This window comes from Lolium perenne, chromosome 1, assembly GCF_019359855.2.
Source record: "Lolium perenne isolate Kyuss_39 chromosome 1, Kyuss_2.0, whole genome shotgun sequence".
NCBI lineage: Eukaryota > Viridiplantae > Streptophyta > Magnoliopsida > Poales > Poaceae > Lolium > Lolium perenne.
Genome location: NC_067244.2, coordinates 201,364,391 through 201,370,921, shown reverse-complemented (window position 1 = coordinate 201,370,921; position 6,531 = coordinate 201,364,391).

The window sequence follows — 6,531 nt, the reverse complement described above, 5'->3', positions numbered from 1 at the left end:
GGCGCCATGTCCTGGACCTTAGGTGGTGGCGGTTGCGATGCTGCCGCTTGGCGTACCGTGCGTCTAGTTGACGGTCGTTGCGGTAGCGCTCCCAACAACTGTTTGTGGCGTCTGGTGGTGGCGGCGATCGTCGGTTCCTTCCGGGTGGCGGCGGCGACCGCCGGTTCCTTCAGGGTAGTGGGGGCGGCGACCGCCGGTTCCTTAAGGGTGTCGTCGGCGCTGGCGATCTTGGGCCGGATGATAGGGGAGGTGGCGCCGGTGCTTTTGTTAGCACTCGGAAGACCACCCCCAGACGAATCTGGTTCTTCGGCCATTTCATAACCCATGAGGTGCAATCCCCAAGGGGCAAAACGTCGCCTTCGTCTGTGCCCGGAGGTTGAAAGGGGGCATGGCGTAGCGGTACTCCGGCACTACCATTACCAACTTGACCTTCGCCACGTCTTCCGCCAATCTAGCGCCGTGCATAGTGCGGGAAGCCATGACATAGCCGCTAGAAACTTCCACCAACTTGCCGCCGGGCTCCACCGCTTGCAGAAATATGCATTGTTCATCCTGAGTCAGGGGCGCCATGTTGGGCATCGTGAGATGGCAGTCACGAAAGGCATATATAGTTAAAGAAGATGACGCGAAGGAGTAACTAATGAGTTTACCTCCTTGATGGCGTCGATCTCGGCTACTGTCGATACAAGGGCGGCGGTTGGGGCATCGATGCGACTAGTTGGAGCTGCGGCGGCGGTTGGAGCTGCGGCGTCGAGTGGAGCGGTGGCGTCTGGTGGAGCCCCGATGCCGACGTCGGGTGGAGCGGCACCGTCGGCGACACGTGGAAGCTTGAGTTGTTGCCGCTGATGCTGGGCACATGTATCGGCCCCACTTGACCTCCCGCATTCCAAGCAGCTAACCCCTCCATCAACCCAGGGGGGATGATCTGCCGGATCTTCTCGTCCAATAACTTGTTCATCATCTCCGTGTTCTCCACAGGCTTTTCGGCCACCAGCTTCTCTAGTGACTCCACCTTCTTCTTCAGCTCCTGAACCCCGGATTTATCCTTAGCCGACGACCTCCTCTCCAGCTTTCTCGTCTTGGCATCCGATCCGTAGTACTCGGATAGCTTCATACTTGTGCCAAAGCCGGACACACGGCCACCCGACGTCGGTGGCTTGTCCAGCTCCCTCTCCTTGTATTTGTTCATCGCCCTGTTGAAAGGTGTGTCCCACGGTACCGTCGACCCCTGGTACGATGGGCCAGCCTTCGTCAACTCTTCATCCTTCAGACAAAGGAACTTAAGGTTAGCCCATTCGGCTTCATTGCCTGATAAGATGAGCGAAATAATATAGAACTATCCTTACCAGGTACTTCTCGAAATCCCTCACGTCTTCGTGATCCGTAATAAATTCCCCCGTCTTCCAGTCTAAGTAGTAGCGGGACCGGACAAAGTTCCTAGCCTATTCATCCTGGAATTTGTGCCAGGGGTTTTCTTTCCCCAGACGTACCATCTCGGCATCCTCCTTGTCCCAAGTGGGCTGTTTTCCTCGGTAACCGCCGCTTCCGCAATGGTGGGTCCCTAAGTTCAAGTCCCGCATTTTCTTTCCCCAGGCGGTCCATTTTTTAACACTGTCAGTCTGTAAGTAAGACTTGAATGCATTAAAGTCTTCTAAGGAGATCGACGGGTCTTTGGTACTTATCCTCTCCCAGCTTTCACCGGCATCGATCTTTTTCTTCAGCCGGTTCTTCCAGCTGCTCAAGGCGGTGCTCATCTTCGTGAGAGCTAAAGAGTCCACCTTCTTATTGAACGGCTCCGGGAACGTGTATCTTTGGTGAAGCTTCTGGAGGAGGGATTGGGCGAGAGCCTCATTCTCCTTGGTTCTGAGGTCCTGAGTTAGGATCGGCACGGTTTCACGGACGATGCACCCTAGTTGCATGCCGTACCCTTTGGCAACCCACGAAGGCTCCAAGGGTAGGCCACTTTCGGAGACTACCGTGAAATGATCGGTGACGTTGGCGAGCACTTGCGGCCTCCGATCCCTCCTTGGCCTCCTCGCCGTCCTCTTCTTCTTACCCTCCTGAGGGTTGCCGCCGCTATCACCTTCCGTGCGGTTGGCCGCGTTCTCTTCACCGGTCTCGGCGGCGGCGTCCCAGGTATCGTCATCGTCGCCGGTGTCGGCGGCGGCCCCCCGGCCCTCTCCCTCGGAGGCGGCGTCCCGGCCCTCATCGGTGTCGTCGGCGGCCTCCCGGCCCTCTCCCTCGGAGGCGGCGTCCCGGCCCTCTTCCTCATCGCCGGGCGACTCGGCGGCGGCCTTCCGGGGCTGCTCGTAGCCCTCCCAGGAGCCCTTGTTGGCCTCTCTCGCTTCTTCGTTCTGGCTCCTGGGCTTAGAAGTGTTGCCCGACATGTTTATTTGCACTTCATTAAAAAGAGGCAAAAAGTTAGTACAAAAGTCAACCAAAAAATTCGGCATGACCTTTGCTATTTTTTCTACGTAGGAGTGCCCATTTCTCAACCAAAACGGAAGTTAATCAACGCTTCGGGAGAAATGGGCAACTCAATGAAATCCCTGCAAAAATATCCACCATATACACCATATATCCACCATATCCACCATATACACCATATATCCACCATAAACTAGAAAACCTGGACATATATTGCTGGACATATATAGTTCCTATTTTTTTTAACCTGGAGCACTACAACAAATTAACCTGAAGCATCTACAATACATCAAACAAAACCTGGAGCATCAATAAAGCAGACATTATTAACCTAGAGCATCAATACAACAGATATTATTAACATGGAGCATCTACAACAAATTAACCTGGAGAATCTACAATACATCAAACAAAACCTGGAGCAATCACCTGGAGCACTACAACAAACCTGGAGCATCTTTTTAACCAATTGTTAGCATATTTAGTGCAGCCAAGGCAGTAGCTAATGACTTAGAAAAATGACTTCAATAGTAGGCAGTAGCATTTCATTCAAAATCAACTAGGCAGTATCATTTCATGATTAGCTTGTTCATTTTTTCATTTGTATTAAAAAACCTAACAAATCCTAGCTAGCAGTAGCAATAAAGAACATCAACATATAAAATTCCAGAGATAATTAAATAGCAGAAGCTTGAGCATCATATGGAAATGCTAGTGACTTCAAATGAAAATGCTATTACTCATAATTACTTAAATTTTGGGTAGATAATTACTTAAATTTAAAAAGGCAGTATATGCTTCTTCATTTTTGAATATTGCATGGCAGAATTACATCAACCCTTACATTACATAATTATTCAGACAACCTAGGACACACTAAAACTAGATGGCTGAAACTACAACTAACTACAACAAACAACAACAACATTAGCTTGTTCATTTTTATTTTTATTCCCAAATAGTAGGTTGTAGCTTGTTCATTCAAATAGTAGGCAGTAGCTTTTTTATCTCTAAATTCAAACAGCAGCATTTCATGTACTAGTAGCATTATTATCTTGAAACCCCAAGCAGTAATGGTATATCATGACATGTGACCGGTAGCTACTGCCAACATATTCATGAAAGCATCATCCACTGCATTATTTGGGGGAAGCAAAATTGGGCTGCTATAGGATCATAGACATTCATAGGTTTGGGAAGTGGCCCCTAGCATCACCAAGCTATTAAACCACAACCAAAGCATCAATCATCATAATCTTCTCAACTAACACAGTTCATATATACTATATATATACTATATATATACTGCAACCATCTATGCATTTAATCATGTATTTAATCAGTGGTCATATGTGAACTAAAACCATCTATTTAATCAGTGGCCAAAGGTGAACTAAAACCATCTATGCATTCTTATCTTGCAACCAGGAAGCATGAGCATGATCATTTCATAAATGAATTCAAAACATAAAATGGCAGCAGGAGACACAAGTGATTCACTAGCACATGCAACACACACATGATCACTAACTCTCACCCTAATTCTGTTCTTACTAAATGACAAGATTAATATCTACATTTCTCTGCCAATTCGAAAACCTAAATCACATTCAAAACATTACCTAGCAGTAGTAAATTTGTATCTACATTCACTAACTAACATTCAAAACCTAAATCAACCAATTCACTAACTACATTCACTAACCAATTTGTATCTGCCAATTCACTAACTACATTCAAAACCTAAATCAACCAATTATTTGTATCTACATTTCTCTGCCAATTCGAATTTAGAAAATGAGCATGAGCTATTGCTAACATAGCATTACCTACCAATAGGTAGCATAGCATTACCCAGCAGTAGCAAATTTAAATCACCAAATTATATCAACTAAATAAACCTACTGCTAGCTACTGCTACTACTTTATCAACTAATTAAAATTTTCCTAAAATTGTATAATTGTTTACTGCAAAACACAAGAGACCAATTAATTGTTTACTGCAAAACCAACATACCAAACATATAAAAAAAATCACATTGCATTAGTATTTCTTCTTGTTTATTCAGCCTTCTTACATGAAATAATCCTCACTACATTGCATTAGGATTCAATCAGACGATTACATGGACAAATTCCAAGTTGCGAGCAAGAAGGAAATCACCCAGCATCCCAAAAGCACTAGAAAGAAGGACTAATCGAGCAGGACGCTCGCGGTGGCAGGATTGGGGATGGGCACAGGGCAGTGAGGAGGGGGACAAGGGAGTGGGGACAGGGGAGACAGGCTCTCACCGAATGGCGGCGGCGCAGGGTTGCGGTGGTGGCGGCATTGTCCTCCTCCTCCTCTGCGGTGGAGGCTCGGGCTCGCGCGTCCCTGCTCGGCGGCGGTGTGGCGGTCCTCCTCCTCCTCGATCTGCGGCGGCGGCGGCTCGGGCTCGGGCGTCCTGCTCGGCGGTGGCGTGGCGGTCCTCCTCCTCCTCGGCGGCGCTAGGCGGTGGCGGTGGTTGCGAGAGCAGAGTGGCGGGCGCGCGCTAGGGTTGGCTCGTCGGGGAAGAACTGTTTGTGAGTGGGGAAGAAAGAAACGAGTCGATTATTTCACCAAGTGTCTAAATTCTGTGCCGCACCACCTATACATGCGCTACAGAACTAAGCATTCTGTGGCGCATCAGATCAGACATGCGCCACAGAATTCCTTAATTCTGTGGCGCACCCAAAGGGGCGTGCGCCACAGAATTTAGACACTTAGCAAAACAAAACGGGTTACCACTGTGTCCTGACAGATACTTAGCACTAGCCTAGTGGTTAAGGCCAATGTTAGCCCATTAGTAGCGAGCCAGGTTCGAACCCTGGCTGCCACACAATTTTTCTTCCTTTTTTTCATATTTTAGTTACATTTCAATAAATAACACAACATTATATAGTAATTAGTAGATAATTATAAATTACTTGTCTCATACAAACATGTTCTTGTTTCTCTCACACACACATGCATGTACTTGTCTAACACACACACTCACACACATGTGATAGACCAAAAAAGATCTTCTTCGTCCCGGCTCCGAGCTCTAGCGTCTCTTCGCAATCTTCTTGCCCTTTCGGTTGTTGGCGGTTGAATACTTTATGCCGGCCACCTTGAGATTTCTTCGCGTGAACGGACAACCTTTAGAGGGTAGGGAGGTCTTCCTTCTTACTTTACTAGTAGTAGGCATGTCGAAGTGCCTGTCGAATTCCTCCTCAATCTTCGGGTCACCGTTCTTGTCCAAGTCTTCCTCGTTGGCGTCTCCTTGCATTCCTATGATGCTCCTCTTGCCCCTCCTCACGACAACACGGCTAGGCCTCGACGGATCGGTGATGAAGAAGCATTGGTCAACTTGGCTACCGAGTACCCATGGCTCATTTTTCGCGGATGCGTTCTTCGATTTTGCATCGGGTATAACCATGGTTGTGAAATATCGGCCTTCTTTTTCGACCTTCTTGGCCCATCTCACACGAAACATTGGCACCGTCTCTCCACAGTAATTGAGCTCCCATATCTCCTCGATCCTTCCAAAAAATCTTTCCTTGACATTAGTCTCGTCATCGGCGTATGACAGCATAGTTACTCCTGAGTTTTGATTTTCACTATTTCTGTCCTTTTCCTCGGTGTAGAATCTGTAACCGTTGATGTCGTACCCCTGATAGGTCCTTACGTTATGCGCGGGTCCCTGTGATTAGGTGTATATGAGTTTTTCATCTTCGGTAGAAGGCCTTTTTCTCTGTGCTTCAACCAGTTGAGTTTGCTTGAACCAACGCGTGAAGCTGGAGTTGTGCTTTTTGGTTACGTCTCCCATCTTCCTCGGTCGGCCCATATCGATGTAATTCTGCTCGACCATGCTTTTGTGCTCTTGCACGAAAGGTTCGATCAGTTTTAAGTGTTGTAGCGTGACCCGGTGAGCCCTGTCAAAGTCGTCGCGTCGATTTTCAATGCCGACATGGACTGAGCGGTAGCCCTTGCGGTGACCGACTCCAGCGAGCCTCCCGAGGTGCGTCCTGGGGGGTAGACCAACATGATCCTCGTCGTCCTCGGTGCTTAGGTAATTCTGGCAGAAGGAGATGCACTCGTAG